The sequence below is a fragment of the Sciurus vulgaris genome (genome assembly GCF_902686455.1).
Source record: "Sciurus vulgaris genome assembly, chromosome: 1".
Lineage (NCBI taxonomy): Eukaryota > Metazoa > Chordata > Mammalia > Rodentia > Sciuridae > Sciurus > Sciurus vulgaris.
In genome coordinates, this window is record NC_136461.1 from 27,155,824 (window position 1) to 27,181,128 (window position 25,305).

General features: G+C 50.1%; 1 long non-coding RNA gene across 1 annotated transcript; it reads left to right on the top strand.

Annotated features, from left to right (window-relative positions):
• Positions 1 to 2,827: 2,827 nt before the first annotated feature.
• Positions 2,828 to 12,139, top strand: LOC306639884. Its single transcript, XR_013757700.1, has 3 exons — positions 2,828 to 3,476; positions 4,291 to 4,496; positions 6,596 to 12,139. It is a non-coding gene; the product is annotated as an uncharacterized lncRNA (long non-coding RNA).
• Positions 12,140 to 25,305: the final 13,166 nt, after the last annotated feature.

The window sequence follows — 25,305 nt, forward strand, 5'->3', positions numbered from 1 at the left end:
TTCTCTGTGTCGGGATATCACCTCCAACAGCTGTCACCCAAACCAGAGACTGTGAGCCCCTCTTGGACTCCTCTGTCTCTCTGATCTGCAGGTCCTGCCGGTCGTTCGTGAATCTGCCCCTTCTATCCTGCGTGTGAGCACCAGCGCTCTGGTCCAGGCCAGCACTACCTCTTGCCTAGATTATCAACACAGCCCTTCCTGGTGTCCCACTGAAGCCAGAATTGGGGACAGGCAGTTAGCGTAGAAATAGGGGATTGGTCAAATTGAGGAAATGGAGGCCATGAAAGCCATCTGCCTCTGGAAGTTGGAGACCGCCCTGGGAGAATGGAATGTCAAGAATCTCTGGAGTTCATTGATTACCAAATTTGCCTGCACTTGTCAGGGACTGCAGGCAAGAAGCTGCTGATTAATGCCCCCCTCCCCCTTACCTGCCTGAATCACCTTGGCCCACCCCCTGCCCATCGCTTCTCACTTTCTGCATCTCACCTGTAAAACCAGGCCTAATCACGTCGGCAGGAAGGAAAGAGATAAGGGGGAAAGAACAGCAGAATAAAACCTATAAAAAGGACAAATTTGCTCATCCCCTGGATTCTGCCTTTGGGTCCCCTTCTTCCACCAGGGAGAAGTCGGCATTTACTTTTCTTTAATAAAGCTTCTTACTTCTACTGTACGCTTGCTTGCTTCGGCGTGCTTCTCTGGCGTTATACTTCAACACCTGAGGAAGCAAGACTTGTCCCCGGTAAACGGTGTTTCACCAGCTTCTATCTAGTCCCCGGATTCCAACAACATCAGTAGTGTTCAGCCTCAGGAGGAGGCCAGGTGCCTGCAGAGGTCATGGGGATGGATGGGCCTTGGGCTCTCCCATCCCTCAAACCTGGCTGAACCTGGAACAGATCTGGGAGTCCTGATTCTGTGTGAGTAGGGACCCAGCCTCCGGGGCCAGGGCATATGCATACATGAGTGTGCACATTTGTGTGTGTGTGTGTATGTTTGCACGCGCTGGAGGGGGGATGATCAAGGAGGGGCTCTTGTCCCCATGGTCTACAGAGACATTTCCCAAGAGCCTGTCTCCTGCCGTCACCCACCCACGCGGGAGAACAGGGCTCTTTCCAGCTGAGGGATGCCTGCGTGAGCTGAGACAAGGGTTGTACATCTCAATTTTTATCACATGAAAATGAATAAAGAATGCGAATATAGACCCCAAAGAGACGACAGCGAGGAGATGAATGCTTCTTTGCTGTAGAGACCCCTTGTCCCCTCGGCATCTCCCAGAAGAACCGTCTCCGTCGAGATGCCAGCACTCTCTTCTGGGGGCCTTCAAAGAGGGTGGCTCTTACATTCTAAGACACAAGGGGAGTTAAACGCCTGACAGCGACAGGCAGGCAGAGAGACCGGCCGGCACAGAGCCCCTTGATGTTGCCGCTGCGACGAGACAGAAGATGTTTTCCTTCTCAATTAGGAGAAATCCACAGCTTCAGCCTGCGTGGGAGGGGGCGGCACTGCAATTAGCACGGGGAGGGCGGGGGAGGGGGCAGAGGCAACAAGCCGCTCCCTCGCCGGTTTCTGCCGTGCTGGGCCGGATAAGCATTCTCTTTGGGTCATGCCCTCCCTCCCTCCCCTCCACTTATGCACGCAATGAACTTGAACTTGAGCCCCTTTCTACACTGTGCCAGGCTCTGTGGTAGCTCTGAGGTCGCAGAGGAATAAACTATGGTCCCTGTCCTGGGGGTACTCAGGGCTAGAGAAACCCAGAAGCCAGTTCTGGGTCAGGTCCATTCACACCCCCACCAAAGAGGCTGCACACCCAGTCTCCTGGGGTTCCCGCAGACTCCCAAGCGCTCTTCACGCGGCGTGGTTAGGCGAGGCTGGGTTCAGGTCCCAACCTCATGCCTTGCAGGAGATGCGCCTTCTGTGCCTGTTACATCTCCCCATCTGTAGAAGGGGGGGACGCTGGTGACATTCGCACCCTCTTCGCAGGCCTTCCTAGGGTTGAACGGGTTTGCGTCTGTGCAGAGCTGGGAGCCCAGCCTGGCGCATGGCAAGCACTGTGAAAGACGAGCTCTCCTCATTGTCATTTCTGCTCCGCGCTCCTGCTTGCATTGAATTAATTCAGTTTACGCCTCTTCTTACCCCCTGCCGGCGTTGTCAGTTTCACCCTGAGTCGGCCAGACCAGACCGAGGACCTCAATCCTTTTCTTTATGTTCCATTAGGAAAAAAAAAAAAAAAACCCGGCCTCACCCCTAAAACAAAGCATGGCTGGGCACACAAAGTCTCCGTGGGTAGCAGACATTTCCAAAGGACGGATTTATAGATGGCAAAACCGCCAGCAGTGTGAAAGCCCATCTTTGATATTTCCGTTCCTAAAAGCCCCTCAGCCATTTCCACCACCTGAGCTTCAACCTCCTGTTACATTGTTTTATTATTTTCCCCTTTGCTCTCCAGCTCTGTCCCCGCCCCTCCTGCCCCTCCCAGTTGCCACTTGTTTCCCATGCAGAGCAGTTTAACAAACCCGTTTTGCTTCCTTGTCAAATCAGGCCCTCAGGATGTTCCCTCCCCCTCAGCGCCTTACCAAGGAATTTTCCTATACAAAGACGTTCGCTTCCCTAAGAGGAATTCGGATGTCAGATGTTATATCAGTCAAGATCCAGCCAGGAAAAGAGAAACCTCTCTAAATATTTAGGACAGAAGTGATTTCATGCAGGGCATTCGATGCAGATGATGGAAGCAGGGAGGAGTCAAATAGCAGGGCTCTTCCGGTGAATAAAATATTGAAATAGCTTCCTGCTGGGGGAGAGTAGGGGTCCCAGGCCCCCGGGTGCATCCCTTCTGGCTGCCCCTCCTTTCTGCTCCAATCCACCTCCCCCAGATTCAGTCACTAGAGGGTTAAGGCCATTCACAGCAGGGTGCCTCCAGCATCTGCCCCAGGGCATCTCTGTCATTGTTAAATATTTGGAATGCCACCCCCTGTCTGAATGAAAGGCAGTGGGAGCAAGCCTGTAGCAGACAGGAGGTGGTGGCCCCGGAGGCAGTCGGAGCAGCCTGGGTGAGCCTGCAGGCAGGGGGTTAGGAGGCTGTGTGACCAGCCCGCCAGGGGTAGAATAGACCCCCTGACCTGCCTCTTTCCTCACCAAGGGTGAGATCTGGGTGGGACACTGGTCCTGGGGAAGGTGGGGCCCGTGAGAGAGATTGTTGTCCCCTGTCCTAGAGAGCAAAGACCAGAGCTGGGGCTTCCCAAGTCTGTCCAACCCCAGCCCCAGATTCTAAGGCCAGCAGCTCGTCAAGAGTCAGGAAGAGGAGAGGAGAGGAGAGGAGGGACGGAGTGCGGAGCCCACGGGAGGCAGGCAGCAGGACAGAGCGAGTTCTCGGCAGGACGCAACCGAAGTGGCGGAGGCCTCGGGATGATGGCCAGGGTAAGCCACATCTGAGCAGTCGAGGACACGCACAGCCCCGCTTCTGAGCCAGAAGGGGGCGAGAGGTAATTAACAGTGGCGAGAGACATGGGTGGGTGGGGGGGGGGGGGCGCTCTGGCGACAAACCTTGCATGAGGGCCTTGTACCCGGCCTGTGGACCTCGGCTGACCTGAGAGACGTGCAGCCTGTCAGAACCAGAGGACAGCATCAGGAGATGAAGCCGCTCCTCCTTCTGGGGTCAGGTCGGGCCAGTCTGGTTCTGGTTGAAAAGTATCAGAAATGAATGCTGGCCTGCTTATGCAAAAAAACATGGGGCAGCAGTCTCTGGTTGTCCCAGGCTCAGGAGGGGACATCGGGACTGAGCAGGCAGGAGCTGAGATGGGGAGGGTGGGTCAAGTGCATGGAGCAGGGTGCAGGCTGGCATGGCTTGACCAAGACCCACCTCCGGCCCTGCCCTCTGCCATGGCACCCCTCTGAGAGTCGTGTGGGCGATGGACTGAGGTCTCAAGCTCATGCCCCAGCTGTGCAGATAACAGGAGAAAAAGAACAGCTCAACCTTCAGACCGGAAGTGAATCAGCAGGAATTTTCTTCCCACTGAGGCCATACTCAAGGAAGGAGAGGTAACTCCTCACCTTCGCCCCCCGCCCCCCACCATCTGGGTGATGTTAAAAATGGAACTTGGGGAATCAATGTCTGAAATACCCACTGACCAGGCTCTCTGGCCTTCCCTGGTTCCCTGGGGCTCCCGGCCTCCACCCATGCTCTGTCCCCTGAGTGCTCTCCTACTCCCTGGGGCTCTGCTGGGGATACAGTTTTTCATTTAAGCTGCTGCAATATCTGTGCAGGCAATCATCTCTCTCTCCACTTTCCTTTGGCAGCTCGCTGCTGTTCACTCGGCAGCCAGAACATATTTAAAAGCGAGAAACTTTAAATTAAGTTTGGGAGAGTTTGAAGGAAAGAAAACAAACCCTCACCATCATCACAGGGAGAAAGAAAGTTCTGGCAACTGGGGGAGACTCATGGGAGAAACCCAGGAGGACTTCTTCCCTTCCTCTGATTCTGCCACCCGCCACCCCCGCACCAGGTTAATTGAAAAGGAGGCATTAGCCCAGCTCCCCAGGGCAATACTTGTCCCCATGAGGATCCAGAGGGCTGGCCCTGCAGGGTGATGGGGAGTGGGATCACCCGTCAAGGGTCATTTCACTCTCCTGTCAGCACCCTGGGCCTCTTCTGGGAGTGGGCTTGGGAGGAAGAAAGGAAGGAAGGAAGAGAGCCGACCAGCTGGGGTGACACCCATAGGTTCTTGGCCCTGTGTCTCTGGGGTGAGCAAGCCTCCAGTCCTCTCCTGTGCTCAGCTCTGTCCTTGGTGCTGCTGCAAGAAGACCTGGCCTTAAGACTCACCCTATGGCTTCCTCTGCCCACTGCCAACCCCTCCCGGGGTGGCTGGGATGGAGGGCAAAGCCGCAGTGTGGGGCACGGGGCTTCACCAGGCCCCAGTAGAGCTTCGAGGATTCTTTCTCTCCCTTCCTCCCTCTCTCCTCCCTCTGGGTTCAGGCTCGTAGGAACACAGAACTCTAGTGCTCCTTTCCAGTAAGCATCTCCCAGCATCCCAGGAGGTGGGGCAGGAGGGGGCTGTCCCTCCCACGGGTACATCCCTCCCCAGGCGGGTGAGAGGTGGATGGGTAGGTGGGTGCTGTTGCAGGCCTTGGGGAGAACAGTCCATCCCTCTTCTTTCCTTGCCCGTGGTGAAATTTAAGGAGCAGAGATTCAGGATATGAATGGGAGCAGATATCCAAAAAGAAGCTGGGCCTGTTGGCTCTTGTCAGGGTGCAGATGTGACTTCCTGAGCTCCTCAGGTCCTGCGTGGGCCCTCGGAGAGCAGCTGGGGTCTGTGGCTGCCGCCCCGTGCTTGGAGAAGTCCCTCTGCCTTTCCTCTGTCCAGCCTATAGCAGCAGCTGGCTGCTGGGGGTTCAGAGGTTCTGTCCCTGCCACCCGCCTGGAACACTGGCTCTTAGAATACTTACTCGGGGGCAGTTTCAATACTGTAAGTTCCACTGATGTTCTCTTTCCCCCTTATTTTTTTATTGTGGCAAAATATGCATACTACAGATTTTACCTTTTAAATCACTTTTAATAATTCAGTGTACAAATCATCACTGTACAATTTGGTGACACCAAATACGTTGAATTGTATAACCATCACTACTATCAAATTCCATAACATCGTTATCACCCCACGCCCTGGAAGCAGTTATTCCTCAATTCCTCTTCCCTCCTTACCCCTGCAACTATGCGCATGCTTTAAAAAAAAAAATTTTTTTTTTTTTAGTTGTAGATGGACACAATACCTTGATTTTTTTTTTTTTTTTAAATGTGGTGCTGGGAATTAAATCCCGTACCTCACACATGCTAGGCAAGTGCTCTACCACTGAGCCTCAACTCCAGCTCCATTTGTTTGCTTTTCAGCTCTATGGATTTGTCTAGTCTGGATATTTCATAGGCAAGGAATCATACTATGTGAGACCCTTTATGCCTGCTTTCTTTCACTTGGCATAATGTTTTCCATGTTGTAGCATGTAGAAATATCTCACTCCTTTTAACGACTGAATAATATTCCATTGTATGGATATGCCACTTTTTGTTTATCCATTTATCAATTGATAGACATTTGGGTGCTCAGGTGTGCTGGACAGGTTTCCTGGCAGGCAGTACCATCTTTAATAGGAGTGATCTGTTTTGACCACTGCATGGCTTTCGAATAATGCAGAGGGGATGAAAGGCCAGGCCTCATTGGAGTTACTGGCCTCACTTTTGGGATTGGTGGTCTCATAAATAACCGAGAACACACTAACAGTGCATCTGCATCGGCACCCGCCTGCTGAGCTGGGCCATGTTGGTACTGGCACATTAAGTCTTTAGAGTGCTTGGCACACAGAAGGCATAAAGCCAGTAGAAGCCACTTACAAGAACTTAGGGCCAGATGGGAGAGGTGAGGCCGAGCATTGCCTGACCCAGGCTACAGATTCCTGCGATATCCTTGGGAAGAGGGAGGAGACCGAAGCAAAAATAAAAATAACCATTGGAATTAAAACACCTTGAGGATGTTGACAGCATGACTTTGGCATCCCTCTATCCCAAGAGAGGAACAGGACTTGCCTGCCTGACCCTGACCTCTTCTTCCAGGGGCCGCTCCATCTCCTATCCCAACGCTGTGGTTCTTAAGGGAGCTGTCAATCACAGTATTCATCCTGCACTCACTAAGGCACCAGATTCAACCAATCGCGAATCTTCCCTGAGCTGTAAATCCTGCGAGCACACCTGAGCACCCAGGGTACCAGCTCTTTCGTCTTCCACGAATGCACATGCACACCCACGCCCGAATTTTGCACTCCCCCTCAAAATGGAACTGAGGGAAGAGAATCAGGCCATCTCCGTGTCCAACATCATCAAGAGAAGCACAGCCAAAAAATAGAGGGTGGGGCAGGGTTTGGAGGGCAGACTTCTGGCTCTGAGCAAGCCTGTACTCCAAGTGCCCACCTCTGCTTCCCAAGGGTTTGTCATGGGAACCAGAGAAGTCTTCTTTTCGTCCAGCTGTTTCAAATTGGGATTCGAGAACTTGAGAGTCTTGAGTGAGCCTTGGGACCAGGTGGTTCCACGTGGATTCACAATGGGTTTGGCTGGATGAGTTGGAAGCCTGTCGGGGGTCATGGTGCCAGCGGAGAGGAGTGGTACCCAGCAAAGGTGACATTCTATGAGGGGATGGCAGACATCGGGAGAGAAGGCCATGTTGGGGAACACAAGCAGCATCTCACAGAGAGCTGCGGGGCGGGAGGGCAGGTCACGTAACGGAACAGACTTATTTGAGAAATCTATCATACAGCAATCAATGCAGTCTAGCATTCTTTTTATTTGCACTTGTCTTTATACCTTGGGCGTTTTTCTGTAAGACTAAATATGATTGGAGAATGTGATTTTTAATGACTATAGAGCATTCCACAATAGGAATCTAACAAGATCTGTTTAACAAATCCCCTAGTGTTGAGCACTGTAAATAATTTGTCTTCATTGTTTTCTTGGTTGTTTTTATTTTATTTTATTTTTTTGTCATATCCTATGCTGCTAGGAACCTCCTTGGAAATAAATCTTTGTGCACATCTCTAATCATATCCTTAGGAGAAATTGTTATAAATGGAATTGCCTTCTAAAGGGTCTGGACATTTTAAAGCTTTTGATCCATGTAAATAAATCACCCTGCAGAATGGTTGGGACAAGTCACGCTCCACCGTGGGACAGGAGAGCTTTCTTCCCTCTGAATCTGTGCCAGCCCTAAGTACTAGGATTTTTTAAGAAGCTTGGCCAAAATGACAGGCAAAATATATGTCTTGTTGGTTCAATTTGAATTTCTTATATTACTAGTGCTGCTGAAATATTTCATATATTTATTGGTTATTTGTTGTTTCCTATTGTGAATTTCTTATTTATGTCCTTTGCTCATTTTTCTGTTTGGGTTTGACTTTCTTATTGATTTTTTTAGAGTTAGTCACCTTGTCTATCATATGTTGTTAATACTATTTCCTAGTTTGTTTGATTCTTAATTTTGTTCATGACATTTTGATCTATGTAATGGTTTAATTTTTATGTTTTCACATTTGACATTCTTTTCTTTAATTTTGCTTTCTTCTTTGTTAAAAGAGAGAGAGAGACAGAGACAGAGAGGTACCATGGAAATGCTTGCCTCACTCCAAAGTTAGGTAAATATTCACCCAGTTTTCTTCCAGTTTCTCTAAAATTTAGTATTTGGGGAGCATGCCTATAATCCCAGCTAATTGAAAGATAGAGGCAGGAGGATTTCAAGTTGAGGATCAGCATCAGAAACTTAGTGAGAATTTGTCCTGAAAAATAAATCAGTAAATGGGAAAAACAAAAAGAGTTGGGATGTAGCTCAGTGGTAAGTGCTCCTGGGCTCCTGGGTTTAAACCTCAGTACCAAAAAAAAAAAAAAGAACCCAGAAAATAGTACTTTGAACTTCCTCATTCAACTCACATTTATTTTGATTACGGTGAGGTAAAAATTGAACTGTTTTCCCCTCCAAATAGTCAAATATTTGCCTCAACATTATATGTTAAACAATTTATTCTTTTAGCACTCATTTGAAAGGGTATCTTGTCACCACTGAAGCGCTTTGAGGGTCAGGGTCTCTTTCTGGGCTTCTGACAGGCTCCTCTGGCCTGCGGTCTGCCCCCCATTCCCATGAGTTCTGCATTGTGGATTCAATCAAACACAGACTGAAAATATTTTTTAAAAATTGCATCCGCACTGAACTGTACAGAATTTTTTTCATGTCATTATTCCTTAAACAATACAGTGTAACAACTATTTACATAACATTTACATACATTAGGTATTATAAGTAATCTAGAGATGATTTAAGGTATATAGAGTGATATGCATAAGTTATATGGAACTATGCCATTTAATAACATAAAGGACATATGTATTTGCAGATTTTGGTGTCTGAGGGGCGTCCCGGAACCAATCCCCCTGGGGATACTGAAGAATGACTATATTTGACTATTCTTGGTCCAGAATATAATTAAATTTATAAATTTTTTGTAACCTTAACCAAGAGTCCTTGTTTTTTAATAGGGAAATTTAATCCCTTTGGCATTTGTTAAAAAATTGATCATGTAATTTTGCATTCTCTTCACCGTCCATTTTTTAAAAAAATGTTTTCTCTTTTCTGTCTTGTTCACTGCTGTATCTCCATCACCTGGAACAATGCCTGGCAAAGAGTAGGAACTCAATAAAAGCTAATTAAATTAAGGGATGTGTGAATTTAGTATAGGATAAAGGTGGCCATTTAACTAAGTGAAGAAAGAATAAGCAATGTTGAGTCAATTGGCTAGACATCCAGAAAATAAACACGTATAGATTCTGACCATCTGTCATGCACAGAACCAAATTTCAGAAGAATTAAAAAAAAACTTTGAAATAAACTAAACCACTATAAGGAAAAAGGAGGAAGATATAACAGTAGCGTAGATAAGATTCTCTTAAGAGATCAAATGCAGAAGCCACAGGGTCGATCATTCTGTCTGCATCCAAATTTAGTTTCTGAAAGATGAAAGGTAGAATAACCCCAGCTAACTAAAGCAACAGAAAAGGAGAAAATATTTGCAATATGTAACAAACAATAATTAGAATAACTAAGGAGATCTCACGAATCTACCAGAGAAGTAAAATGAGTCCTGTACAAAACAGAGTAAAAGAAATGAACTGGCCATTTGGAGGAGAAATGGCCAAACGAGAAAAAAAAATTTCAAAACATTTTGATAATCAGAATTATGAAGACTAAAATGACAATTTTCATTCATTTGGTTAGGAATATCAAGTGGCGAGCTGGCTCAGGTGTAGGAAGAGGGTATGCTCGCACCTATAGGGGTCATCATGGAAGGCCCTTGAGCAGAATCCATTAAAATTAAAAAATACATGTGACCTTTGACACCGCAGTCCCACTCCTTCGAAGAATTACTCTCACGGGCCAAAAAGAGGCAGATACAAAGATATTTCTATCATCTTTGTAAAATCAAGTAATTGTAAAGACCTTTGTTATATTTCTGCAGAGGAATGAAGAAATAAACCGAGGAGTGTTCATAACAAGTGTTCTTAACATACTTGTACCCGGAGCTGACTGGCAGTCTGGCGAAGCCCATGGACTCCTCAGAATGGTACCTTCAGTGCATAAGGTACAAGACATAGGGATACAGAGGGAGCTAATTAGCACAATTATCAAATGATTTTAAAGATCTGATATAGTGATGTGTATTTTTATTAATACACATAACATCAAGATCTAGAGGTCTATTAACTACTGGAAAATTGAAGCTGAATGTAAGCACTCTTGAGATACCTGAGATAACTCATCTGATGTGAAAGTATCCATGATTTCTGTTGGTGTCAAGGTGCTAATTCTACTGTTGCTCGTTGCCTACTGTTAGTTTCTTATTGCTGCTGTAACAACCAAAAACTTACATATTTGGAGAAGTTAAAAATCAGTATTAAGGGGCCAAAACCAAGATGCTTGTAGGGCTGTGCTCCTCTGGAGGTCCTTAGAAAAAAATGTTTTCCCGTTTCTCCTGTCTTCCCGAGGCTGCCTGCCTTCTGGGGCTTGTGGCTGCACATCACCGAGGCCTCTGCTTCTTTCATGGCATCTCCTTCTTGGATTCTGACTCTCTTGCCTCCCTCCATAAGAACCCTTGTGAGGACATTGGCCCACTAGGATAATCCAGGATAATCCTTCTATAGCAAGAGTCTTGATTTAATCAATCTGCAAAATCCCTTTGGTTTTATTAGGCCACATATTCCTGGATTGTAGGAATTTGGACATAGATACCTTCAAGTCCATCTGCCTGCTCTTTATGACTGGGGAATATGCTCTTTCAGCTGGAGATCAGTAAAAATAAATAGATGCAAAGATTTCTCACTTGGGTTTACAGATTTCCCACGAACTCCACCCCTGAACCCTAGACTTTTGGTTTTGACACCTATAACAAATTGCCATTCAGAAAGGCAGGACCAAGTCACACTCTGTTCAATGGAATATGCAAGTGTCCATGTCCCTCAGGATGTTATCTGTGCAGGTTTTTCATTAAAAAAATTTTAAAAAGGTAAAGAAAGTGGAAAGAGTGAAGGAAGAAAGGAAGGGAACAATCTCTTCATCAAACTGAAAGGGGGAACACATATAACTGAGAATTTTACTCTATTGAGACATTGTACTGTTTTAATCTCAAAATTTCCTTGAAATTTCCACACCATCTTTCAACTCTCTGTGAATGGCCAGATGACACATCCTTCATGCTTTTCGGACTGTACGATTCCTGTTGCAGCTACTCTGTTCTGCTATCAGAGTGAAAGAGGCACGATATTTGTCTAAACAAATGAGCATGGCTCGTGTCCCGGTAGAACTTTATTTACAAATGCAGCTGCGGCTGACTTAGTGTATTAACCCGAGTTTGCCAACCCCGATTTCAGAGCAGCATTTTATATTAAACATATAATGCAAGCCACATATGTAACTTCAAATTTTCTAGTACCCAAATGCAATAAGTGAAACATAACAGATAAAATTAATTTCTTTGGTTGGCTGCAACATTTTCAAAACATTATCATTTCAACATATAATCAACGTAAAAATTATTGAGCTATTTTACTGTTCTTATTGGATTGAACGTAATCACAATCTGGTGTGTGCTTTTCCACTTGCCGCACATTTCAGTTCAGACCAGGCCAGGCTGCCCGTGCTCAGTAGTCCTGTGTGGACGGTGGCTACTGTGCCGGACAGAGCTCTAGAACATAAGTCTAAGCCTAAGTTTTTTCTTCTTCGTACAAACCATTTTTTTTTTCCTGTTAAATATTTAAATTTAAGGCTAGGGTGTAACTCTGCCATAACCTCTCAGCATGTATGAGACCCTGGACTCAGTCCTCAGCACCACCCTTGCCCCCCAAATTAATCTATGATGTATTTAGTCTTTCGTGTTGTTCAGTATTACTCTCTGCTGTTTGGCAATTTCTTTCAAACTGGACTTGGCTTTTAATCATAGAATACATTTCTTCTATTATATCTTTGAGTATTACTTTGGTCCTATTGTGTGTTAGAAGCACCTGTTGTTTGCATTTTGGGTCTCAGGTCTCTCTCTTCCTTAACCCTCATTTTTTGGTCATTGTTTTCGTGTCTTTTTACTTTGCATTCTGGGGCAACTTTTAAAGTTCATCCTCCACACCACTAATTCCATTTTTCTGCATTATTTCTTTAAATCTTAAAGGCTTCAAATGAAAATTTAAGTATTACACTATTTCCTTATCTAGCTATAGTTTTCATAGAGGTCTCTTCTCCTTAGTATAGAGTGACACAACCACTGTTTTATATCATGGCTTTATTTCTGTCTACCTCTCAGCCAAAGAGCTCCTTTTTCATCGAAAACTTTTGTTTTATTACTTACTTCTTGCCCATTTAAAATTCAATTTGTCAAACATAAAAATAAGCTTATTTTCTTAACCCTGTATTGAAACCTTAAAAATCTTTAAATCTTCAAATTGTCTAGTGTATTAGTCAGCTACTGCTGCAATGATGCTGTATAACAAACCACCCCAAATACCTTGAAAACAATAAGCATTGTTCTCATGCTCACAAGTCTGGGGATTAGCTGGGGTCCCTTTGCCTCAGGTTGTGGGCCAACATGTTAATTGGGCTGGATGTGTTCCCTGTCTCATTTGGGTCTGTAGCCGCTTGGGGCATGTTGTTTTCAGGATGGAATGGGAGTTAAAGTTCCCTGAGAGGCAAAAAGAGATTGTAGGACACCGAAAATCGAGGCTCACAACTCACACACTCTCACTTCCACCCACTTACCATTGGCCAGAGCTAGTCCTGTGACTAACTGAAAATCAACTGGGTAGAGTTTGATCACTTAATTCTTTATCACTTTAAAATGAAGCCCATTTGTAAAACCATTGTGACTGATAAATACTACTACATACCTATAGAATGGCTAAAGTAAAAATAAAACAAAAACTGATAAAACCATGTGTGGATGAGGATGTGGAGAAATTGTAACTCTCCCACATTGCTGGTGGGAATACAAGGTGGTCCAGTATCTTTGGCAAACAGTGCAGCAGAGTTTTAAAAAGTTAAATATACATCCACTGTGTGACCCGCAATACTATCCCTAGGCATTTACCTATGAGAAATGACCACTTATCATAAGCCAGAGAATCCAGATTCAGAACACCACATATTATTCCATCCACTCATGTGATATTCTGGAAAAAGAAGGACTATGGGATAGAGTAGAGATGCGCCAATTAAAAAGATGATTGAAAACAAAAACAGAGGCCTTTCTAAAAATGCCTTTCATTTCCTTTAGTAAATTGTTTTCATAGAAGGCTCTTCTTAGTACAGAGGGAGGCAACCATTGTTTTATCTCATAGTAGATTTCATAGCCTATGTTGGATTTTTTCCCTTTCCAGTTTTGAATGAAAAGAATTTTTATGCAAATATGGTGTTTAACTTAGTTAAGGAGCTCCTTGGTTCTACTGAATCTTTTACCTGGTTATCATTTTTTTCTATCTGATTTCAAATGAGAAAGTCAGTTTTCCAAACTGGTTTTCCTGTCCTCCATAGCTCCTGGCCAGTTAGCCCCCTTGTGCTGGTACCAGGAATAATGTCCAGGGGGTATAATTGGAGGAGCGAGGGGCGCAGGTCTCAGCCCAGTGATCTGGGCTTAAGACATGACAGGTGATGCCTTTGATGCCCTTCATGAATCTGGAGAGAGAACTCTTCTCTGGAAGGGAGACTCAGACCTCCGGTTGCTAGGCTTGGTGACAGCTACCCCTGAAATTGCAGGGGCTGAGAGGTCAGGACTGAAGGAATCCGGACAGAGACTTTCCATCCCCTGCCCTTCCCCAAAGAGAGGCCAGAGTGCGGTGGGCCATGCTATCCAGGCTCAGGAGCCCTTGGGGCCCCTGTCTGTCAATTTCTTCTCTAATTGAAACCTTCCTTGCCCTCCCCCATCAGCCCCAGCTTGGGTCCCCAGCAGGCAGAGCTCACGTTAATAATTAGCAGATTTATGGCTAAGAAGTCTGCATAATTCTGCAGAGACAAGCTTCTCGGAGGAATCTCATGGGTCTGGCTGGTGCTCCTGGCTTCCTCCTCTTGTTCCTGAAATTATCTCTGGGCAATCAGTGATTTCCTTCCGCCCCATCGTCTGCTCTGGGCATGCGTGGAACCTGCTGGTCTCCTTGCGCTGACCCATGAGGTGGTTCCATGGGGCAGTGGCAACATTAGGGTCCAGGCAGGGCTGGAACAGGGCCTGCTGACCCTGTCCTGCCATGCTCAGGGCTCCCTGCAAGTGCAACTTGGCTTCCTCTCTCCTGTGCTCCACTTGCTTTTCCTGGGTCCAGCTTCCATCTTGACCTGGCTGGTGTGGGATTTGGGGAAGGCCCTTCTAGGCCTCAGTTTCCCCTTCTCAATTACCTTGGGAAATGGCTAGTCCTGTGAGGAGAAATAAGGACAGGGTTATGGGTGGTGGGCATGGCCCGAGGGAGGGAGAGACTCCTTCTCCTCTGGGCCTGTGTCAGTGGGACCGGCACTGAGCTGGCCTGGTCTCTGCCTTCTGCAGACAGGCAGACATCAGGCAGGAGTTTTTCCTGACTGCCTTTCTGAAGCCCCTTGATGGTCTCCGCATGGCCTGGAGGGAGAAGGGCACCCACAGCAGAGTGTGGACTTGGAGGGAAGATGGCGGCGGTGTGTTCACTGCCAATGTCAGATGGCACCCTCAGGGCTGCTTTGAGGTGGGCCAGCAGCTGTCAAGGCAGATGGTTGGCGGTTCAGCTTACCCGACTTGAACAATTCCTTAGAATGTGACTTCATTTTGCAATATCCACTGGAGAAGCAGGGACATTCCAAGGGACAGAGGTTATGGGGACATAAAGAAGGTGCCAGGAAGCAGGGAGGAAGGAGCACCTCCTTCCATCTGGGGAGTCAGATTTTGCAGAGGGCTCAGTTTGAGTGGCTCTTCGAGGGCACCTGAGTGACCACCTTTGTGCACATACCTTTGTCTGCTTCTCAGACTGTCTTTGGGACAAATTCTTAGAAGTGAAATTTCTGTGCTAGAGGATAGGGCACAGGTCCCCATGGTTTTAGCTGTAGTGACAGAAACCCCTCAACCTGGCTTATCAGAACCAGACAAGTATGGGCAGCTTCACTGGCTCCTCTGCAGTGGGAGAGCTGGGGAGCCAGGCATGGCATCCTTCAGGGGATCAGTCGGCGTCACCGGGCTCACCCTCCTTGCCTCAGCTCTCCCCGTCCCTCAGGTGACTGGATTCCCATCAGGCTGTCCCTGCTAGGGCTCCTGAAGCTCAGGCTTAGTTCCCACCAGCTTAGCACAAAAACAGAATCTCTCATCCAGGCCACAAAATTCCTAAGCTGAGTCTCGCTGGACCAGTTTGGGCCCCCAACTCAGACACCAGGGCTGGGCAGTGCAGGGTTGCCCACGCCTCTCTGGAACTTAGAGGAGGTAGCTACACAGAGCAACAGATCGAGAGTAGGAAAAGGGCACTTCCCAAAGGCAAATCAGGATCGTGGGAGAAAATACTGTTCAGCAGACTCCACAGAGGTCCACCACAAGCAGGGCTGTACGTGACCCTTGTGGCATTTAACTACATTTTATCCTTGGCCGTGACTCTGTGGCCATGGAGAGAGCAGTGGGAGCAGAAGACCAAGGTGACCTCAAAACCCTGGGGAGAATCGTGCATCTGTCCTACATGGATGGAAAGCCACTGAAGGTCAGGAGCTGCTAGGAGCCCCGGAGGAAGGGTGAATTCATGGGCCAGGCCCTGTTCGGGCCTGGGGAATGGAAGAGTGAGCCCCACAGTGACTGCCCTGGGGAGCTTCCATTCCATGAGGGAGAACACAGTGCAGACGTGGTAGCTCACCGGAGTCGCGGCTCACAGCTCAGAGGACAGATGTTTAGGCTCAAGCGGGAGGTGCACCTTGCAGAGAAGTCTGCCTGGAAGGGAGGCAGAGCTTTGGACAGGGAGGATGACTGGTAGCTCCAGGAGAGCCTGGAGGTGGACCTTCTAGACAGAAAGACAGCCCAGGGAGGAAGGAGTGGTTAGGAACTCATGGCTGGAGGGTCCCCTGCCCCTGGGTCTGGGTCGTGGGGAGAGATGGTGTGCATTCAGCCCGAGGAAAATAAAGGGAAGTGAGGGCATTGCCTATGGGCTTGGGCTTGAACTTGAACAATGGGAAGCCAGATAAGGGTTCTGAGCAGGAGTGTGGCTCGTCAAGTTCACGTGCTCAGATGTAGGTGGGGCGATTCAGGCGTGAGGCTGCGCCCAGGCAGAGGAAGGGACCCATGGAAGGTGCGGGGACACCGGGCACACCTGTCTCTGCTCCCACCCTTCTGCCCCTCCTCTCTCTGGCCTGTCTTCCCTCTCCCTCCCCCACCCCCATTCCCACTTCCCTTTTGTCTCCTTGGAGGATGGGAGGTGCCTTCCCAGAAATAGAAGTTTATGGGGAAGTTTATCCTTGGCACGAGAGACATCCGCCTCACTCCAGAAAACCCAGGGTAAAATAAATCTAATTAAATCTGTTACTGTTCACAGAGACTAGTTTTGTGGGCAATTGACCTGTTTTATTTATTATGTAAACCATCATGAAAACCAGGCTCCATATTATTTATGCTAATGGAGGGAATAGGTAATAAATCCCGCATGAGGATGTAGGCAGACCAGATGGTACTGGTGGCACTTTGATGGCTGGTGCAGGGGGAGCCCGTGCCAGACGTCGCTCCCAACCCCAGGAGAAGGGCTGGGAGGTCTGGGAGGGTGGCGTGGAGTCTGGGGGGCAGCCTCACTCTGGGTGAATTGCAAAATGCTAATGAGAAGAGGGGCTTTTCTGGGTCACCTCTTTCTCCCTCTTGGAGGAAACTCCAATCTGTGTTAGGTCCCTCGGAGAGAAGGGAATAGAATGAAATGTGCTGAGTCCCAGGCAGGATTGCCACCTACGCTATGACCCTGGATTTCTACCGCGACCCCAAGAAGTAGGTCTGCTCTGCCCCTGCTTTATACCCTGCTTTATAGGTGAGGGCTGGGGTGTGAATCTGGGGTGCTTAAGCCTCACACCCTTTCACTGTGCCAGGGCCCTGGATGAGGCAGATCTGAAAGAAGGAAGGAAGGGTAGGGACCAAGAGGGAGAGAGGAGGTGGGGAGGGGAGGAGAGCTAAGGGAGAGACAGTAGGAAGGACAGGCCTCTCTCTCTGCCCCTGAGAGAGGCTGGCCCTGGACACCCAGGGGAAGGGGAGGTAGGCAAGCGCAGGGACCGTCCGCACAGGCAGGCTGTGGGTGCTTCTAACCGTGACAGCAGCTGCCTCTTAGGGAAAGTGAGAAGCAGGGAGCTTGTTCACTGACGAAGGCTGAGTGCACCATCTTCCCTTCAAAGGAAGGAAAAAGAAACAAATCAGAAGGTTACAAGGAAGAGCAGGGATTGACAGGGCCCTGCACATAAGCCCCTGTGCGCCACGCGGGCTTCTCTGCCCAGGTGCAAGCTCGTGCTTTTCCTGCTCCTCCTAAGCTGACAGGCCCAAAGAGGCATCTGACCCCAGAGTGGTCTGCTTGCAAAACAGGTAAGGTGCAGCCAGGGCAATGCAGAGAAGGCACTGGAGCTTTTGGTGGCCGTGGAGAGGGTTTGCACCCGCTCTGTGAACTTGAACGAGTTAGTGTCTATGAGCCTCGGTTTTCTCAGGGGACAGCCATGGCCTCCCCTGTGCTGCTGGGGAGGGCTGAGCTGGGCACAGCACAGGCCAGCACAGCCCCTGGCACAGAGGAGGAGCTGACTTAGTCAGACTCTCTGGGACCCACATTCTCAGATGGGGGGTATCCCAGGAAGCTAGGTGCCGGGCGTGGGGTAGGGACTTAGGACTGGGTGGAGAAAGAAGTTCAAGGGTCATGTGGTGGCAGCAAAGGCTTCAGTCCCTCCAGGGGCTCTGGAGCTGGGATGTACTTGCCGTAGGGTGACTAAGTGACCTCGTCTGCCCAGAGTCAGGACTTTTGGTGCTAAAACTAAAAATGTCCTAGACAAACTGAGATGAATGGCTACCCTGCCCCTAGAGTTGGCCTGCCTACCCTGTGGAGTTTCTCGTGAGCCTGTTGCCTTGGGCCCATCCAGGTCCCTCTGCCTCTCGGGCATTTGGGCTCTGAGAAGGGGAGCTGGGAGCTGCCAGTCTCTTAGGGCCTGGGTGAAAACTAGCGCAGTGTGCCTTCGAACCTGTCCTGTCAGTCAGCGTCATTACAGAGATCATGCTAAGGCAAAAGGGAAGAACAGAGACTCTGCCTCCCAGTGAGAGGCGTGCCACAGCTCGCAGGCATCGCGAATCTGCCGCAGGGCCCAGTCTGTCTGGTCCCAAAGCCCTGGTGCTCACCGGGCTCCCGCGTGCCTCTGCCTTCCTCTGCCAGCGTTCTCTTGGCCCTGTGATCCCCTCTCACTCAGAAGATCAACAAGCAGCAGTCTCAGATCCCTGACTGAGGCCACCTGAGCCACCTCCCTGAGGGTTTCCCTCCTTGCTGGCCCACCAGGCCCGTACTCTGGGCCTGCAGCCTGCATGGCAGCTCTGTCCTGGATTGGCACAGGGGCCCTGGCAGGGTTCTATCAGACCGTGGGGCAGGACCGCAGGGCAGAGGGGAAATCTGCAAGTCTGCACTGGCCGCTGGGACAGGTGTGGCTCTCAGCCTCAATGCTGATGGTGGCAATGAGGTATCACAGTCCTGCAGGCCTCAGGAGTCTCAGGTCTGGCCAGGTGGCCCTGTGTCCCAGGGCTCCCCATGGCCCTCAGGCTGAAGTCCCGGCGTGGTCTGTCCCGCCTCCTCTGGAGCCCCCTCCTGTCTTGAATTTTCTTCTACACGTCTTTTTATCTGGGAGAATATGGGGACTGGAGCTGCTGAGGCCATCTTGAAGCCTAAGAGAACTTGGAGGGGAGTCAGAAAGTAGGACTGACTGATAGAGAGGGAGAGAAGGAGAGGGTTGGGGAGAGGGAACGGCGGATCCTGGATAATGGTTCCTGTTTGAGGCCTGGGTCAAGCTATGCCTGAAGCTCTTTAGATGTACACAACCTTTTAGTCACATGATCAATGTACTGCCTGTGTCTCCAGACCAGCTTGGGTTGGAATTTCTGTCCCTGGTATTGATGAGGGCGGTGACACCTGCCTGGATATTCAGCCCTGGGTGGTGGTCTCCACGGCAAAGAGCAGAGAAAATGACTGTCTTGGCCAGAAAGCCTCACTCTTCATTGTGTAGAGGGGGAAACTGAGGCCCAGAGGGGAGAGGTCACACGTGGAGGGCGCACGGTCTCTGGAACCTGAACTGGTCCTTGTGCCATGAGAGATATTTCGGCAGGGAGGGATTTCAGATCAGGGGCTTCCTCCTGAGGCCCTTGACCCCACCTTGAGATGTGGGGTGCTGTGTGAGGCTCTGACTCAACTCAGGGACAGCATAGCAGTTGGACCTATCCCAGAGGGGGGATGGGGTGAGACCCATCAGGCAAATCCTGGATCCCTGGTCTTGGTGGTTCATAGAGGATGTAGGACTGAGGGTCAGGAGGCCTCAGGGGGTGAGATGTGCAACCTCAAGACTGCCCACTGGCCAGCACAGGAGGCTGGAGTCCCAAATAGGTAGCGGGGACACCACTGGATTCCAGTTACATGGACCCACTGTTTCTAGAATGTGCCTAGCAAGGTGCACACCAGGGCCTTTGAATGCACAGTTTTAGCTGTGTTTAAAATTCTCCGCCTCCCCATCTGCCTTGCCATCTCTTTCCCATCCCCCAGCCTCAGCTTACATATCACTTTCTCAGGAAACCTTCTCTTATCTGCCTTCAATAATTTAACAAGTATCATTGAGCTCCTAATACATGCCGGACAATTTCCAGAGGCCAGTGGTGGGCAAGAGCAATTTGAGCTTCCAGTGTCCTCAGGGCCAGTAGGTAAGACACAAAGACCTCCTCAGACATACACAGGAGGCACACGGACACACACACACACACACACACACACACACACACACACAAACCACACATGGATATACCTGACACAGATACACACACACACACAAACACAACATGCACAGACACATAGAAATGCATTGACATACATTCACACACAGGGAAACAGACACTGACAACACAGATACACACAGATGCACAAAATACATAAATACACACAAGGACACACACACACACATACACACCTGCCTTGTGGGGGAAAACGAGCTGTGTATGGAAGATGGAAGCAGGAAAACTGTGCCACTGATCCAGGCAGGCTCCGTGGACACTGGGGCCAGAGGGGTGCAGTCAATCTAAGAGGTTGGATTCCAGGTGTGGCCTAAAGGTAGGGCCAGCAGGATTTGCAAAGGACTGGGATATGGGATGGGAAAGGACGTGGGCGATGGCCTTGTCCTGAGTGATGCTCATGGAGGTCTAGGAGAGAGGGTTTGAGGGGAAGCCCGAGAGTTCCATGTGGGTCTGGGATGCCTCTCAGTCCAGGAGGTGTCCAGTAGCAGGTGCACAGCCGAGTTTCAAGCTCAGAGATGGGGTGAGGGTGTAGACACATCTAGTGTCACGTGTCTAGCGCCACCTCCTTCCAGAGAAGGGCGTAGGCAGCCAGGGCAAAATGGCGGACGAGGAAGTCAGGGGCAGGGCCAGGCCAAAGGAGAAGGGGAGGGTCTTCCAATGAGGTCAACTTCCCAGCTGACCACAGCGCCATGGACACAAATGGAGGACCCAATTAGACAGACACTTCCACACTCCTACTCCTCAGTGGGATCCAATAGAAAAGCTAAAATGGATGCGTGTTCACGGGACACCAACGAACAATATGAGGAGAGAGAGTGGACAGGGGAGGAGATGGAAAAGGAGGAAATTCCAGGCACCATGAAAGGAACAAGGCAAAACCTCCCACTGGCCTCCTGGCTCCCAGACCCCTTCATTTCTGTCACTGTGACTTTTGCAGTAAACCTGCGGCTTGCTCGCTGTCTTGTGTCCTGTTCTTCAGTTCTTCGCAGAGCAGAGACAATGAACCTGAGATCCCCAGATGGTGACGATGAGATCACGGAGGACTGGGCATAGAGAGCGGAGAGGGAGCCCCGGCCTGGGCCCACTTGCTTCTGGACACCAACCACTTCCACCTGGTTTCCCCAGCTGGTTTAAGGGTCAGAACCAGTGAAGGACTTAGGTTCACTTTCTAGAGCTGTGGTGACAAAGCACTGCAAACGAGGGCCTTAGAACAGCCGGGGCCTGTTCTCGCACAGCTCTAGTGGACTCAAGGTCAAAGTCAAGGTGCCCACGGGGCCGCACACCTTCCAGGAGGTCTAGGGACAGTCTTTGCTTGCTTTTTCCAGAATCTGGGGCTCCAGGACAGGAGCGCAGCCGGGGAGGAGGCCTGGGGGGAGAAAGCTCTGTGGAGAGAGCTGTCCATCAGGCAGGGCTGGGTGGGAAGCTGGTGCTTCCTCTTTCTGGAAGGAAATGACCCCCCCCCCCCCAATCCTTCCCTCACACCTGGACGTCGCCCACCCACCTTCTTCAGTCAAGGTGCCAAATACTAATCCTGGTCTGGGCCTGGATAAGCTGCTGTTTAAATAGTCAGAGATTAGTTTTCAAATTGACAAATAAAGCCCATCTGGAGTACTTGGAGCCGTCCCCTCCAGGGCCCGGCTGAGCAAACCCAGTTTAATTAGCCCTGGTTCTCGGCCTGCAGGGGGACGTGGGGGGAGGGGTGCTGGCATCCTTCCAGCTCAGCTGCTGGCCTCCCCTAGACAGCTGGCCGGCCCCTGGCTGTCTGTCTGTCTACCTCAGACCTTCTCTCCAAGGGTTGAAGTATAGGAGTGGGGGTTTCCCTCTGCCTCTTCCCCAGGAAGGACATCCCTGAGCCCATCCTCCCTCGACATGAGCCCTTCCCCAACAGGCTGTACAGAAGTTCCTTCACAGCCTAATGCTTTTACCTGTGCCAGGGCCTGCCACTCCATCATTTGTTCATCCATCCATCCATCCATCCATCCATTTGTCCATTCATCTGTCAAATAATTGTTGAGCACACTGGTGGTTGGCACTCTTCCAGGTACAAAGAGGACAAAGGCCCTGGCCTCTGAAGCTTTGGGTCTGGGGTGGTCAGCAGACCCTGGTTAAATGGTCATATAAACAGACATTTAACCATAGACTCTGGGATGTGCTCAGAGGGAAACGTGCGGTATTGAGTGAGTCAGGAGCTTGGTGGGGTTGGCGGAGGTAGGGGATCCAGAGCGTGCAGAGGAGGCCCTGAGGAGTGGCATTTGAGTTGAGATTTGAAGGAGGCTGGGGGGCCGACCAGGTGAAGGGAATGAGTTTGAGCCTGTATATGTGGGTGTGGGTGTGTCCACACGTGTGTGCAGGTGGGCTATTCCAAGCACAGGAAGCTGGGCCTGTTCTAGAGGTGAGAGGCACAGCACTCAGTGCACCCAGGGGGAGGCCAAGGCGAGCTTCCTTGACCTGCTTCCTTCTCAATCTTGAATCCCCAAAGCAATGGGAAGCCCTTTTAGGCCTCAGGATCAGATTTACTTCTTCTTTTTTTTTTTTTTTTTTTCTTCTTCTTTGTATTGGGGATTGAACTCAGAGGTACTCTACCACGGAACCACATTCACAGTCCCATTTTAAATATTTTATTTAGAGACAGGGTCTTGCTAAGTTGTCTAGAGCCCTGCTAAGTTGCTGAGGCTGGCTTTGAACTCCCGATCCTCCTGCCTCAGCCTCCTGAGTTGCTGGGATCACAGGCGTGTGCTTCTGCACCCACTTGGATTTACCTTTCAAAGAGATTGTCTCTCTTTCTGCCAGAAGTGCTGCTCCCCGGCCTCTCTGCTCTGTCCCTTCCCAGCTCTGCTACCTGGCCTCTGTTTTCTCAGTACCCTTTTTTCTGCTCAGCTAATGTGTGTTGGATGCATGATTGAATGAGTGAGTGAATGGAGTCCCGGCTTATGCCAAGATGAATAAGGAGTCTTGACTGAGCTCAGGTCCTCAGATTGACCTGCTCCTTCCTCCCTACGCTTACAGACCCCGCTCAGACATCTGTCATCCCCTAACCCCAGACTAATGGTGTGTTAGCAAACATTTAGCAACCAGCGCTGCAGAGGGGAGTAAAAGCCTGATTTGTGGTGTTTGCCGATTTGGTAAACATGCCCACGTGGCTGATTAGAAGCTGCTCACCTAACGTTGAAGAATGCAGACTTGGCCAGGGATGTGCGAAGCCTGCTTGGGAGCGGTAGGAGCCAGCTCCGGCCTGCCCCTACTGGTATGGCTCCATTTGGACGGAACCAGGATCCACATTTGGTCAGGGTGGGATTGGCCTCAGGTCACTGCCAGTTGTAAGCGGTAGCGCAGTGTCATGGTCAGAACCCAGGGTCTGGAGCTGGACCCCCTGGGCTGGAGTCCTGGCTCCAGCGTTTACTAGCTGTACGACTTCAGGCAGATCCCCTCCCTTCTCCGCCTCAGTGTCCTCCTCTGTGAAGTAGGAGTGGAAACGGTAATAACTCCTTCCTGGGGGGGCATGCAGATCAAGGCCCAGGCCCCTCACCTCCCAGAACCTTCCTCTGGTCTTCAGAAGGAACCCTCCTATCTGTGGCTGGTACCTACCACAAGTGGCTAGAGCAATCTACCCCTGTGCCAGATCTGGGGTCTTAGACCTGGTCCTTTGTGGGGAGGTATCTTGGAAATCTGGAAACTGCCAACATCCTAATAATCAAAATATGTAAGGAGAATAGAGGTTCTGCACCAAGTTAAAATTCATGAATTATTCACGAGGCCATCCTTGAAACTCCTACCCTTCTCCCAAGTTTGCTGCAAGTCCCAAGGTGCGCGTGTGGGAACATAGGGAGGTGCGGCTCGCCTGGATGCCATGTCATTTGTTGATCTCTGCAAACAGTCACTGAGGACCCAGCCGGCCTTGGCCCAGACACACCTGTGCCCATGGACCAGACGCTCCACCGTCCTTCCTGACACAGACGGTAGTTGGCCCCGTGAGCTGGAAAGGTGGCAGTTGGCACAACAGAGGCACGGATAGGCTGGGTGGAGGCCAAGGCTCCCTGACGGGTTTGCTTTCTGCCTGGTGATTACCCATTACTCCCGTCAGTGCCTGATAAACCGTTATCATGGAATTATCCGCCGCAGGCTCCAGCATCAGTATGAAATCCATTACTGTCCGTCAAGCCCTGTGGCTAATGGGAAAAACCCGGCAGCTGCCCGGTGCGCCGGGCGGGGCTCGGACAGATCCGTTATCTGTCTATTACTTCAGCAATCACACCTCGTAATGGAATCTTGGATGGAAATGACAAGAAGTCCCAGGATGTGTCGTTCTGATGGGCAGGTGGTGGGCAGGGCCGCCTGACTGGTTCTGGAGTGTGGAAGGTGGCAGGGAAATGGCCCAAGGGGTCAGCACTGACAGCCCCACTCGCTGTAGGGCCTGGGGAAGCTTCCCAGCACAGAGGGAAACGGACTTGTTAGTGGATGGAGGGATGGACCGACGAATGGAAGGCAGACACACGGCTGGACGGAGGGGTGGACAGAACCTAGGCTGAGAGCTCTGGGCCTCACTGCTCCCGCTCACCCCGCTTCTGGACTGAGTGCCCCCCTCATCCACACGCAGAGATCAGCTCCTGGGGTGCCGGTGCGGGGGCGGGCGTGGAGGCGGGCGGAGCTGCATTTGATGACCAGCTCAGGCTCCGTCTGTGAAATGGAGCAATACTAGAATACTAGCACTTGGCTGATACTGCGCTGTGCTGGCGGGCCAGGGCCCCCCTCAACTTGTCCCTTCCCGTTTGTGACACAAAGTTATGGCAGTAGCATGTGCCTGTCAAGCGCACTGGTTTGGGAACCAACCTGGGCTTAAGTCCCGACTCTGGTGTCCTGCAACCCGACCTCGGGTCAAGTGCTTCCCTCTTCCATTCCTCCTGCTTCGTCTGTGAGATGGTACGTCCTTGGAGTCTAGCAGTGGGACTCTGGGAGCTGGCTTCACTCTCTGACTTCGTGTCCAGTCCTCTCCCTTGCTCGCTCTGCTTCAACCACCACGGTTCCCTAAGTTTGCCAGGCTCTCTCTACCTCAGGGCCCTTGCACTTGCTGTGCCCTCTGCCTGGAATGCATGTTCCCACATGTCTACATGTTCGGCTCCTTCAGCTGATCCAGACCTTTGCCCCATGTCACCATCTTGGCAAGGCCTTTGCCAACCATCGGGCTGCTCCTCCCACTCCCCATCCCGAGTGCTTCCGCCTCAGCACTTGCTGACTATGTTTTAAGAGCCTCTTGTCTCATTCCCTCCCTGGGGAATG